General features: G+C 53.3%; 1 long non-coding RNA gene across 4 annotated transcripts in view; it reads left to right on the forward strand.

The window, feature by feature from the left end:
• The first annotated feature begins 3606 nt into the window (after positions 1-3606).
• Positions 3607-13343, forward strand: part of LOC139035556 (uncharacterized) — a 58514-nt gene continuing 48777 nt past the window's right edge. For 2 of the 4 annotated variants that reach the window (XR_011488148.1, XR_011488151.1), the window contains exons 1-4: positions 3607-3860; positions 4048-4200; positions 5760-5865; positions 7151-7357. This is a non-coding gene — a long non-coding RNA (uncharacterized lncRNA). The remainder of the gene's footprint in view (positions 3861-4047; positions 4201-5759; positions 5866-7150; positions 7358-13343) is intronic. The other 2 variants (XR_011488149.1, XR_011488150.1) reach the window with 2 other exon arrangements.

Genomic DNA, 13343 nt, shown 5'->3' on the forward strand with positions numbered 1-13343 from the left:
CTCATGTCCATCAGGCTGGTGATGCCATCCAACCATCTCATCCTCTGTCGTCCCCTTCTCCTCCAGCCCTCAATCTTTCCCAGCATCAGGGTCTTTTCCAGTGAGTCAGATCTTCGCATCAGGTGGCCAAAGTACTGGAGCTTCAGCTTCAGCATCAGTCCTTGCGATGAATATTCAGGGTTGATTTCCTTGGATTGACTGGTTTGATCTCCTTGCGGTCCAAGGGACTCTCAGATGTGGTAGGGGCTTCTAAGATGACCCCTGCCTCCTGGCACTAATGCCCATGTATAATCCCCTCTCCTTCCATGTGGGCTAGCCACAGTGAAGCCTTCTGACAAACCAAAGACAGTAAAGTGATGGAATGCCACTTCTGATATGAGGTTACAAAAGGATCACACCTTTCATCTGAGACATACTTTCTCTCTCTGTGGGAAGTCAGTTGCCATGTTGTGAGCTGCCCAACAGAGAGGCCCATGCAGCAGGGCTCTGGTCAACAGCCAGCAGGACCAGCAAGGCCAGCAAGGAACTTAGGTCTGCAGTCCAGCTACCCATGAGGTGCCAACTCCTGCCAACAAGCCCTTCAGTGAGCTTGGTTGCAGACACATTCCCCAGGTGAGCTCAGATGACTGCAGGCCTGGCTGACAGCCTGACTGCAGCCTGTGAGGAACCAGGAGGCAGAGGGCCAGCTAGACTCGGCCCAGGCTCCTGACCCACAGAAACTGGCTTGCCCAAGGTCACAGAGCCTTGGGACTGCCAGGTCCAGGATTAGAACCAAGGTTTTCCAACTCTCAGTCCCGTGTGCAGGGCTCTAGGCCAGTGGTTCTCAAACTTTAGTTTGCATCAGAATCATCTAGAGGGCTTGTGAAAACCCAGACAGCTGGACCCTACTCTCAGAGTTTTTGATTCTGTAGGCCTGGGTGGGGCCGAGAATGTGAATTTCTGACAAGTTTCAAGTGGTGCTGATATGGCTGGTGGAGGACCACACTTTGAGAACCAGTGCTCTAGTGTGTCTCCCACATCACTCTCCTGATGGGTCCCCATAAGCATAGGCCAAGGGCAGTTTGCCACATCCCGAGTGCCTATCTGGGCACCATTTCTTCTGAGGGGGTGGGGTGTGGTTGAAAGAACTGAAGAGGGCTGTGCCCTCTCTTGTTCATCTTTGCAGCTATTTCTGACCCATAACACCCATAGATGCATGCGACATTCCAGGATTTTATAAGGTAACGTTTTTGGAAAAAACTAATTTCTTTTTATCAAAACCATACCAAAAATATTTTATTTTGTTCAGGTGAATTAAGTGTTATATGCAGGAATAGTTGTGTTAAGGAAACTACCAATAGGATGTCAATAGGAAGTGAGATCATTCTCTCAGGTGTAATGTTTTCTGTTTCCATGTTTTGCCACTAGGGGCTGATTTTATCCATTATTATATTTTACTTTTTGGGCACTAAAGTTTCTATCTATCTATCTATCTTCAATTTTAAAATACTTATTTATTTGGCTGCACCAGATCTTTGTTGTGGTATGTGGGATCTTTAGTTGTATGTAAACTCTTAGTTGTGGTTTGTGGGATCAGGGACCAAACCTGGGTCCCGTCCATTGAGAGTGCAGAGTCTTAGCCACTGGATCACCAGGGAAGTCCCTAGAACGTCTATCTTGAAAGCTGATGCCTTGGATATTAGGTAATTGGTGGATCTGTTTCTATAGATATAGATTCATATGTGGCTGTGGATTCAAATACAGATACAGCTGCAGATATAGATACAGATGATGTAGCAGTGATGTTCTCTAAGGGGAAAGGACATGCTCCCTCCCTCCTCCCCCCTCCACCCAAGCTGGGGGGAGCCAACTTGGACACATCAACATGTCAGAGCAACAGGTGGAAGGGGCCTGGGTGCCTGGGCAAGCTCATGGACCAGTATCACCATTCCAGTCCTAGACAATCTACCCCTAGGTCATCATAGGAGAGAGAAGTAAACTGTATTCTGCCATGGCTCTCATCCATCACAAGCACATGTTCCCCAGCAGACTACAAGCTCCTTAAGAGTAGGGCCAGAGATTCCCTCTTTTGTCTCACAGCTTCCAGAACAGGGCCTAGCACATTTCAGCTCTGGTTCTGCCCCCTTAGTAGCAGATGACCCAGGGCAAATGACTTCCCTGGCCTCCTTCCTCTTCTACAAAATGGCTAAAAAACATTCTCAAAAGATTATCATCAAGCTTAGTGAGATGATGTGCATGAAACACTTAGCCCTGTACACCTAATAGGAGATAAATAAATGATGGATATTATCAGCAGTGTTTAGAAATCAGATCATCCCCTCCCATCCTGTTTTTAAAAAATATTAATTTTTATTTCTTTATCTGGCTGTGCCCAGTCTTAGTTGCAGCACATGGGATCTTTAGTTGCAGCATGTGAACTCTTAGTTGCAGCATGTAGGGTCTAGTTCCCTGACCAGGGATTGGTCTCCGGCCCCCTGCTTTGGGAACACAGAGTCTTAGCCACTAGTCCACCAGGGAAGTCCCCTCCCAAACCATTGCTCCCAACTTCCCTTAAGGTAACATCTAACCTCCCTACCAAGGCCCCTAAGACCCTTTGTGATCTAATCCTGACCACCTCTCTAGTCTTATCACACATATTGTGAACTCTATAGCCAGACAGAGTTGCTCTGGCATCCCGTTTTTTCCAGGGACTTGTCCTAAGGTCAGAGTGAAAGGTGAGAGATGTGCTAAGTCCAAATGACCCTTGAAAATTCCTTGAAAATGCCCATAGGTACAATATCCAGACCTAGAATTTCTCAGTGAGAAAAGCCCAAAACAGATTTCCTCCAGTGTAGGAAAAGGTGGCTATATCTTCAGTTGAGCATCAGATAATAGAACTGGCTTATGTTTACGGGCCTCATTAGACCCAAAATATGTGTCTTTCGTTAGTTTCACATTCAGAATTAAACATTCATTGATTCTCTTCTTCTGTACTCCCAGTTCTTATAACATGCACTGGCTCTTACCTCCAAGCCTTTGCACATGCTGTTCCTTCCACCACCTTACCCTTCCTGTCACCAGCTCCACTTGGCCTGGCCAGTCCTCATTCCTTTCAAACCTCTGGGCAAGTGCCACTTCCTCAGGGAAGCCTTCCCTAACTACCCACCCCCCTCCTCTTTTCTGGGCAAGCAGAGTACCCTGAAACTCCTCTGTTCTGTGCAGCACGCCTCCCACTATCCAGTCAGCCCTCCCCCTATCTGTGGCGTCTCCATCTGCAATTCAATCAACCCTGGATGGAAAATATTTGGGAAGAAAATCCAGAAAATTCTAAAAAGCAAAACTTGAATTTGCTGCTGGCTGGGGAACTATTTACATAGCATTTACATTATATTTACAACTATTTACATGTCATTTACTCGACATTGTATTAGGTACTATAAGTAATCTAGAGATGACTTGAAGGATGGAGGAGGAAATGACATCCGGCTCCAGTATTCCTGCCTGGGAAATCCCATGGACAGAGGAGTCTGGCAGGCTGCAGTCCATGGAGTGGCAAAAGAGTTAGACACGACTTAGTGACTAAACAACAATACAGGAAGATGCCGGTTTGCTACGTGTAAATACCATCCTACCTTATATAAGGCACTTAAGCACCTCTGGGTTTCGGTAACAGCGGGGATTCTGGAACCCACGCCCCCGGCCCCGCCACGGGTGCGATGATTGTACATTTCTGCATGACGGCTTGTGGGTCTTTTCTCCCAAGTTCTTCCTTCTCTTCTGTTTAATGCTAGGCCCCGGCGCCTAGCACAGAATTTGGCGGACGAGCGGTGCCCACCGCGCGCTCACGGAATGCACTGGCCCCCGAGGGAGCTGTGGCCGCGGTGAGGGATTCCTTTGCTGCACCCGCCCGCATCCTGGGGAGGGCAGGAAGGGGGCAGGGAGCGCTGCGGGGGCCCCTCCGCCCCGTCCTCCTCCCAGAGCCTTTCCCGGCCCAGCAGGGCGCCACTGGCCTGTCCCACACCCTCTCTGCCGCCTGCCCAGTGACCTAATTATTGTTTTTTCTTCCAGCCCCGCGGAGGGGAAAACAGAAATTCCTGGTGGATGACACAGGCCCGGCGGCCGCCTGAGAGCCGAGCACGGGACCGGCTGGGCCGGCTTCGCCCGCCCTGAACCCGCCGCCCGCCCCGCCACCAGGGCCGCGGGAACCCGTCATCAGCCTAAGTACAGAGCGGGCGGCGGGGCGGGCGGCCGGGAAATTGCCGGTTCCCGCTGACCCGCGGGGCCTGCGGGCGCCCGGAGTCTGGGGGCCCGGGGCCGGCAGGCAGGGGCAGCCTGCGGGGCACGAGCGAGCATCCCGGCGGGGCTGGCCCGTCCTCACCGTCCGCCACCCGGCCGGCCCCGGGAAGGGGAAGGATGGGGGATCGCGGGGGCCGCGCTCGGGCCCCAGGGGCGGCAGGGGGCGGCGGGAGGCGCCGGCGCGGGGGCGGGAGGGGAGGAATTCGGGCGGCCAGGCCCTGGGTGCGGCCCCGGCGCGAGGCCAGGGCCCCGTGGCGCACAGCACAGCCCGGGGTGTGCGCCTCGAGCGCTTGTGTGTGGGGGCGGGGTGTTGCCACCCCTTCCCTTTCTGGTCGCGAACCCCTACTCTTACTGGGAGCACTGGGCTCGCGGCTGGACTCATGGGGTCGTGCATTCCCACCCCGACGGACTGCTTCATTTGCCATGTGCCATCTGTGGGCCCTTGATGCTGGCGGGAGCCTCAGTTCCCCCATCTGTGAAATGGGTTAACAACTAGGGATGGCTGCGAGGGTGCGCGGTTCCACCCTCTTCTCTCTACCTAGCAGATAAGAGCTGCTCCACTTTCTTTCAATTATTAGGGGCAAAGGCACTTGGTCTCTCAGAGCCTTCCCTCAACTGATGGGAGCTGAATTCCTACTCTGTGCCAAGTGTGTGTTAGGCTTTGGGGTTATAGGGATGAGTAAAAGAGACAAAATCTTACATTCTCAGAGGAGACAAACAACAAATAATACATGGATATTCACATCAGATAAGATAATCCTTCGGGTGGTGACAGGTGTTACTATGATGGGCTACAGAGAGTGAGAAGAATGGTTCTGTTGAGGCTCAGTGGTCCTAGAAAGAATGGCTTCCCGCGCAAGTGCCCTTTGAGCTGAGATCTGAGTGAAGAGTGAGGCATTTATCTAGGGGAAGGCTTTTTGGATAAAGCAAACAGCAGGTGCAAAGGCCCCGACTCCCCTACTCACCCCTTGTTGGCAAAATCCACCTCTCAGGTTTCTGGATTTCCGAAGCACAAAATCTCTCCCTTTTGTCCCTCAGTCCGCAGGCAGGAAGCATAAAGAACAGATCTGGAGTCGGACAGGCCTAGTTTTAAATCCTGGCCCCACTACTCACAGCTGTGTGACTTTACATAAGTCACTTAACCTCTCTGAGCTGTAGTTCCTCCATCTGTCAAATGAGGAGAAAAATGGCGTGTTCTTTACAGGCTTGTGTGTGCAGTCAGTGAGGTAACCCTGACATGTGGCAAGGCCAGACTTGGGCGTACCTGTGTGCTTGAATGAATGATCTGTGGGATCCCTAGAAAAACCTCAGTTTTCTTCATCTGAAAATTGGGTCTTTCTCTGACCTGGGCTAGTCTTTTCCTGGCCTTGGTGGTAATGGGGAGATGTGGTAGAATTGTGAGCGGCGTGGGCAAACTCTTGGGGACAGTGCGTAGATGTGGTCTGGTGTTGGTCACCTTCTGAGACTCAGACTCTTGTTTGCAGAGAGAGAAGCCAACCACAGCTCCCCCACCCATATTATCCAAAGCCTACCCAGGCATTCAGGGGGGTTCAGAGAGGAAACCTCCAACAAGTTCAGGTCAGAGCAAAGGTATGGCATTGGCAAAGTTTGTATTTGATGTCATCACCCTCTTCCTGTGGCTCCCTCTCCCTATATCCCTGGATAAACTTATCCTTCCTTTGGGAAGAACAGAAGCTCAGTCATACCTGAGGGAGGGTTTCGGTCTTTGGAGACCGTTCTGCCACATTCCCTCATTTGACATGTGGGAATCTGAAGCCCAGAGTGGGCAAGAGCTGGCTGGAGAACACCCAGCAGTCCTGAGGTATGAGAACTCGTACCAGCAAAGTTGTTTTCTTCACTGTCCATCACAGACAAATCCCACCCCTTTGCCAGGAGGAAGAAACTGAGGCCCAGGGTGGTAATAGGAATCAGCAGAGGCTTCCCAGACCAGCAAGTGGCAGTGAGGAATGGAGAATGTATTCCAGGCAGGGGTGGAAGGAGGTGGGAATTTTCCTGGACCCATCACATCATTCTCAGGCCCATCTGATTTAAAGATAATCTTTTAGACTCCCTAAGGGAAAAGTCATTTTGGGGAGATCTGTGGCCATTTCTTCCAGGAATCCTAAATTCCCCATCCTGAAGGGTCAGTCCAGCAGGTACCCAGGTACACATTGGTACCCTTGTCCCTCTGGCTCCATCGCGAGCCAGCTGCAATGGCCGAGTCCTGCAGTGCCTGGAGGCCCCCGTGGTCAGTGTGGGCATCACCTCACCCTGTCCAGTGGCTCTAGATTGCTGTCGTCATCTGCGGGAGCTGTATCTCCACTTATCTGCCGTAAGCACGGCAGCTGGGTCTGACAACAAAAGCCCCTCCTGGCCTGCAGTTTTGCCACCATCTGCTCCAAGTGGTTGCTTTTCATTCCTTCATTCATTCGCTCAGGGCCTCTCAGGTGCCGGACACTGCTCCGCATAGTCAAGGTAGAACAGCAAACGAGATTGTGAGGCTTGGGCCTCTGGAGGTCACATTCTAGGGTAGGGGACAGGCAATACACAAATGTGCACAAAAATATTAGGTCAGATGGAGGTGAAAGGTGAGGGGTCAGTGAGGGATGGGGTGCTCTTTTGGATTGGGAAATGAAACAGAGGCCCCAAAGACTTGGGGGAGGTGCCATGTGGCTGGCTGAGGCAGGAACAGTTCTGAAAGGGAGAGCTGAAGGCCAGATGGCCAGTGAGGCAGGAACCTGGCTGGCATTATCAGGGCACAGCAAGGAAGGCAGTGTGGCTGGAGTGAGTGGGGCTGGGGAAGGGTGAGGGGCCGGACTGCATTCTATTTGCCTCTGAGTTGCCGCATTTCTTCTGTGTCTGCCTGGAATTGCAGCTGTGCCTTCCCAGGGCGGCCCGGACATCCCAGGAGCTGATTACAGAGCAGGCTGGCTGAGCTACCCCTTTGCTTCCCCTCTCTTTTGGCGCTCTCCACCCTTGCACCTCCTTCACCTGTTCTACAAAGCAGGATTAAAAGGACTTTGGAGTCTGGAATCTCTGGATTCCAGAGCAGGCTCCATGACTTCGTGATTGTGTGAGCTCGGTGAGTGATTTAAACTGAACCTTGACTTCTATGTCTGTAAAATGGTCCTAAACATGCATGCTGCCTAAATAGCTATGAAAGCTAAGCGTCCACCCACCCCCTGACCCAGTGGCTGCGCTCCTAGGTACTGCGTCACCAAGAGAGGTGAATGTGCATGCCCAAAAGGCACAGGGCAGTGTGACCCTGGGAGTTGGTTATAATAGCCCTGAAATGGAATCAACTCTGGCGTCCATCAGCAGAAGGAAGGACAGCAACGCGAAGAAACCATGGACAGACAGATGCAGCAATGTGAACGATACTGCCACACTGTTGAGTGAAAGCAGCCAGGTGTAAAGAATAAGTCTATGCTATTTCATTAGTAAGAAGTTCAAGGACAGGTAGAGCTGATCTATGGTGAGAGAGGCTGTGATAGTGGTTATCCTTGGGGGTTGTGGACTGAAAGGGGGCTTGAGGAAGACCTCTGGCATGTTGGAACTCTTTTTGTCTTGATCTGGTTGTCACATAGGTTTTTATTTTTTGGGCCGCCTTGGGTCTCCATGACTGCGTGCGGCCAGAGCTTCTCACTATGGTGGCTTCTGTTGGGACAGAGTGTGGGTTCTGGGAGCCCCGGCTTCCGTAGTTGGGGCGTACAGGCTTAGCTGCCCTGTGGCATGTGGGATCTTTGCAGCCCAGGGATTGAACTGGTGTCCTGTGCCTGGGCAGGTAGATTCTTAACCACTGGACTACCAGGGAAGTCCCTCCATATGGGTTTATATGCATGTCAAAGTTCATTGAACTTGAGCTCCATGAATGTCTTGAGATTCATGTGTGTTGCCCTATGTATATTTCAATTAAAAAGTAAAACGTACACTGCCTGGAAAGCTGGTGAAGAGTAAAGGAGATGGAGAATGTAGCTGTGCCTGTCTCAGAACCGACACCTGGGGACATTCCCTGCTACCCAGTACCACTCTGAGAGGCAAGGACTGCCCTCCACTGATGTCCTGCTATGGTGGTGGTGGTGGTCAGTTGCTTGTGTCCAACTGTTTGCAACCCTATGGACCATAGCCAACCAGGCTCCTCTCTTCATGGGATTTTCCCAGCAAGAACACTGGAGTGGGTTGCCATGCCCTCCTCCAGGGGATCTTCCTGGCCTAGGGATTGAACCCACATCTTCTACATTGGCAGGTGGATTCTTTACTGCTGAACCACTGGGCAAGCCTGATGTCCTGTCATAGACCAAGCCTTAGCTAGAATCAGATGGTGCTGTTATAAGTGAGGGATGAAAGGGGACAGGGTCTTCTTTTCTCATTGATTTGCTTTATCATTAAATGTGGTAACTCACTGTGGTGTTCAGATCCGTGGCCTGGTGTGCAACGAGTTCCCTGAAGTGGGGAGCAATCGGCTTTCTTGGTTAGGGGCCAATGAGATGGCATTGAGAGTGACCCTTCTATTTGTAGATGGGCAAGATTCCTCAGAGAGAGCCTTGAGGACCCCAGGTTCACCCTGCAATGGAACGGCAGAGCCCCACTCCCACCTCTCATTGACCTGCATCCCAAACGCCCCCAGGATCAACTGGCTGGGGACAACTGTACCACTTCAACCCTGTTCCAAAGTCACTGTCCAGCCCCAGAGAGGGAAGTGACATCTCTAAAGCCACACGGGAGGTTTGCAGCACAGCCGTCCAGGCTGTGGGTGGGTGGGAGAATGAGCGTCTCAGGGCTTGGGTTGCCAGCCAAGCGTTTCCCGTATGCCCATGGGGGCACGGCTGGGGGTTGTGTTCCTCTTGATCTGAAGAGGGTGGGCAGCCATAGTTGTAACCAGGGAAATACCCAATATGACAGGGGCTTCTCTGCCAGGTACTGTGGAGGGTGAACCCCAGCCCTTCAGCTCTCTAAGCTCCTCCAGGACGGGAGCTAGGACTGTCTCGTTCACTGCTGGGCCCCGGTGCCTGGCACACACGTGAGACGGTAGATGTTTGAGGGAAGAATAAATGAATGCATGAGGAAAGACTGCCACAGCAGGCATGTCGATGCCAGGGAGGGAAGGGTTTGTTCTGGTGCACAGGGGTGTGTGTGTGTGTGTGTGTGTGTGTGTGTGTGTGTGTGTGTGTGTGTGTGTGGAGGGTTACCCAGGCTGAGCCTGTGTGGTTGCAGGGGTTTCAGAGGGAGCTGCTGTAGGTGGGGAAAGGCAGGAGGACTCTCTTGCAATCCCAACACTCCAAAACAACTGGCTTTATGAGCCAGAGGCCCCTGTGAAGCTGCTGGGGCCAGGGCTGGGGAGGTCCCCGCATCCAAAAAAGGCAGTGCCTTGGTCCAAGATGCAGGAAACCTGGGTTCCCACCCTCCACTGCACTCCGAGCAGGCAAAACTGGAGAGGCAGCCCTCCTCCGGGGGAGCAGAGGCAGCCCAGGCTTCTCCCTCTGGGCAGGCTGACCCTTGGACAGGGCCTCGCCCCTGGGACTCCTCTCGCTGGGAGGCCCTGGAGGACCTGTAGCCCACCCCTTAGAGAGAGCCAAAGGTCTGCCCTGGGCCAGTCAGAGAGGAGCAGAGCAGAGACTGGCTTCCAGCCTGGCGTCTCCAGCTTCCACTGTCTACCCTATTCAGCTCAGTCAGCACAGAGCAGGTAGCCCCACCCAGAACCCCAGACTCCTTCAGTTAAACTGGGAGCCCCGTGTTCCCATGCAGGAGCAGGGCCTCTCCTATGAGGGCCTCCCCTCTGACAGTGCTTGCCGCCTGTACCCGCTCACCGCACCAGGCTCAGGATGAGGCGAGGGCCGACTTCAGAGAAGCTGGTTCTCAGGGCCTTGGTTACGGTGTCTTCTGATCCCCAGGGCAGGGCCCATGTCGCCTCCATCAGATCCAAGACTTATGGTCTCAGTTCTCCAGCCCTTGGGCACTGAATCTCACCCAAGGGAGCCCAGGGCTGGCTGGGACCTCTCACATACCTCCTACTGCAGGCCAGGCCCCTCTGTAGACCTGGGGTGCCGGCCTGGGGCAGGTCTGGCTGGGTTAGATCTTCAGTACCCTCTTCCTGGAAGCTTCTGTGGTTGTGTCTTATTTGTTCCTGTATCATCATAGACCCCAGCATAGAGTGGGGTTTTGTGATATTGAAAGAGGTGACTTGGGGTGTCCTTTGAGAGGCTCTAGGAAGAGATCCCAGGCACTCCACTCCACCATCCCCCTAACTCCCCGGGAGTCACAGTCTGGAATTCCACTGAGAGAGGCACATGCCTTGACATTCTCTTCGTGAGAGTAAATCAGAGGATTGGTTTATTCTGCTCTTGGGCCCAGAGGCCTCAGGGACTTCTGAGAGCCAGACTGAAGATATGGGTGGGGAGAGGTCTGCTAGCCTGTTCTTCAGCCTCTGAAGAGAAAAGCTGAGATCCCAGGGAGGGGTGGACCTCTGGAGACAGGGGCCCTTGGGGCTGGCAGGAGCAGCAGGGCCTGTCTGGGAGGGAGCCTCGGACAGACGCTTTATCAGGCTCTGTCGCCGGCGTTATCTGTGGCTTCTCAGCAGAGAGAGAGCCACGGTCCTCAGCCACCCTCAGACCACTCCAGGGCTGGAACAAAGCAGCCGAGTCAGCTGGCAGCCCCACGGCTCCACTGTTAGACCGTGGACCGTGCAGCCCTGGGGCCCACGTGGGGTGTTCAGGGGGGTGGCTGGCCTGGCCTGGCGACAGCCCGTCTGCCGGGACTCCTCCGCCAAGTCCTCACTGCCGCAGGGACCACCTCCCTGGAGCCTGTCTGCAGAATGGGGATGGGGCACCGGGTCACCCCAGCCCCTGCAGGGCCCGGCTGAAAATGTCAGCCACAAAGGACAGGACACAGGGCGGCCTGTCCAGGAACAAGGGCCAAGTGTTGGCGTGGGATGATGGCCGGGGCTGAGCTGGTCAAATGTTTACTTGGAATGGTTCCAAGTGGGCACCCTCCAGCCACGGGGGCAGCTGGCGTCTGGCATTGGGCCCTCCTCTACCCACCACCGTGGGGCAAGACAAGAGTTCAGAGCCATCCCAGATGGGCTCGAATCCAAAAGTGCTCAGAGGGGGCTGCCAGTCCAGGCCTTGGCATTGCCACTCCCTCCTGGTCCCTGCCCATTTTAGGGGAGAGAAATTGCTGGGAGGCCAGTTTCAGTTGCTTTCATTCTGGAAGCACCTGTTTCTCTGGCTTCCTGCAGGGCCGCCATGTATGGTCGGGCAGGTTGTGCACTGCTAAAGGACACCTTGCCACTGAAGTAAATGGACCTGAAACCTTGCAACTGGGCATGAGCTTCATCAGCCCAGAGGGTGCTTTTCTGCAACTATCTGCTAGGAGGGGGCACCTTTGTGTGCTGAGCATTGGAGACATTAAGATGACAACATGATTCTCTTGGTAGGACTAGCTCATAGTCTGTTACAGATAGGGCTGCCTGATATAATACAGGATGCCCAGTTGGATTTGAATTTCAGAAAACAACAAATACTTTTTTAAATGTATAATTGTGTCCTCTGCAAGTTTGTAATGTTTGAGTGTCATGGGTGGATGCTGTCTGCATGTCTGCATGTACTGGGCCCTGTACTCAGTCGTGCCTGACTCTTTGTAACCCAGGGACTGACTGTAGCCCACCAGGCTTCTCTGTCCATGGAATTTCCCAGGCGAGAATAATGGAGTGGGTCGCCAATTCCTCTTCCAGTGAATCTTCCCAACCCAGGGATCAAACTTGCATCTCCTGCATTGGCAGGCAGATTCTTCACCACTGCGCCACCTAGGATCCCCTCTGAAGTCTGGTTAAATCAGACCTTCCCTCAAATCTCCCTCAGCACATAGGGCCCTCGGGGTCATGAGGGAGACGGTGGGAGACTGGAGAGGAGCATGAGAGGTAGCAGGGTGAGACGGAGCGTGGACTGGGAGGCCGGGGTTCTCTGAGTGAGATGGGGCCGCGGGAGGGTTTGAGCAGGGACCTCACGTTGTAACGGGCTCCCTCTGGTGGTGGTGTTGAGAATAGGCTGGAGGGGCCTGACCGAAGCAGGCAGACCTGTGAGGAGATTGCATCCATGCAACGGCTGGCTGCAGGGCAGTGATTTTGGAGCTAGAGAGAAATGGCTGATTCTGGACGCAGGAACTTTTTGTTACGGAAAATGTCAAACACATACAGAAGTAACAAAGATAATGCAAGGAGCTCCCATGGCCCCATCACCCACTTTAACCATCATCAGCTCACAGCCAATTTCGTTTCACACAGACCTTTCACCCCTCTTGACAACTGGGTTATTTTGAAACAAATCCCAGATATCATGTTATTTCATCCATAAATATGTCAGTATATCTCACTGAAAGATAAGGCCTGGGTATATTTTGAAGCAGGAACCACCAGGAATTTGCCCCCAGACCTCAAGCTATTAAGAGAGAGGAGGCCCCTGACCTCATGAAACCCATGGCTCAGCAGTTAGTTCCCTGGTCATCTTTCTAAGGCCTTCTCGTGTTTTCCTCCTCAGGCCTCCTGCCTCCCACCCTCCCGCTTGCGTGCACTCCTAGTGCGATGCTCCTCAGGCTGGGGCCTGGGGACGCTGGCATGGACTCGCTTTTGGAAGTTCCTGCCTTCTCCCCAGACCTCACAGCAGCCCGAAGCCTCTCCTCTTTCTGGTCTCTTGAGAACAGGATGGTGCTGTGTCTGCAACTGAGGTTCCCGAGGCCCTCACAGATGGTCACTCCCTGCAAACTGGGGAAAGGCAGACACTCCTGGTGAATGTGAGGGAAGCACTGGGAAGTCACAGGGTGAGAGACAGGGACACAGATTCAGACATCAAAACCCCTTGAAAGTTCAGGGAGGCTTTTTGCTCTCAGAAGGCTACCCCCTCCAGGAAGCACCCGGGCTTACGTCTAACATGCTGGGAGATTTCGCAGGGGTTCCTTCCCCTCTCTGGGTCTGGTCATGTAGGGCTTCTGCCTTCTCCCCTCCATTCAGATTCTGCTCACCCTAAGTCCCCCAGATGGGGAGAGTTGAGGGGCAAAGGTGGACTTGGGGACAGGCT

This window comes from Odocoileus virginianus, chromosome 6 (assembly GCF_023699985.2).
Source record: "Odocoileus virginianus isolate 20LAN1187 ecotype Illinois chromosome 6, Ovbor_1.2, whole genome shotgun sequence".
NCBI classification, from domain to species: Eukaryota; Metazoa; Chordata; class Mammalia; order Artiodactyla; family Cervidae; genus Odocoileus; species Odocoileus virginianus.